This window comes from Calidris pugnax, unplaced genomic scaffold (genome assembly GCF_001431845.1).
Source record: "Calidris pugnax isolate Ruff unplaced genomic scaffold, ASM143184v1 scaffold30, whole genome shotgun sequence".
Taxonomy (NCBI): domain Eukaryota; kingdom Metazoa; phylum Chordata; class Aves; order Charadriiformes; family Scolopacidae; genus Calidris; species Calidris pugnax.
This window is the reverse complement of record NW_015090776.1, coordinates 4,178,962-4,179,535: the sequence shown is the minus strand read 5'-3', so window position 1 is coordinate 4,179,535 and position 574 is coordinate 4,178,962.

Genomic DNA, 574 nt, shown 5'->3' with positions numbered 1-574 from the left:
GGAGCCCTTCTAACCGCGGTTCCGTCTCTCCGCGAGGAGTCCGGCCGGTGAAGGGGCGAAGCGAAAAGGTTCCAGGTGAAAGAAGTCCCATGGGAGAGTATAATGAGAAATAGGCCTAATGAAGAAAAGAACCAGGATTTGATAATCCCGGTTGGAGCATTCCACCCGACAGTCCTTTAGGGGTGATGCTCGGAAGTCGGGGGCAGGGTCGCACCCGCGAAACAATGATGCAGTACTGTGTGTTTAAATGAGTGAAAGCACTCATTGGATCTAACCGGTTGTATTGGCCACAGTTCAGGCCAGTGGAGAACTAGGAATGCTGGGCTCTATAAATTGATGAGCCTGTGGCATTGGGCCGAGCGCAATGTGTAAAGACAGCGCTGTTCACGGCCGTGCTGCGGCAGCAGGGGCTGCTGCTGTGAATCAAAAGGGAGTCAGGCTGTATTAGCCTGGGCTGGTTTGTAATATGCTTTGTGCATATCTCACCCCTTATTTGTAGCAAAAGATCTGGGGTGGGGGGGGGAGAAGAAATAACAATGTGGAAGAGCAAGGTGACCCTGAGAGACCCTGTGCT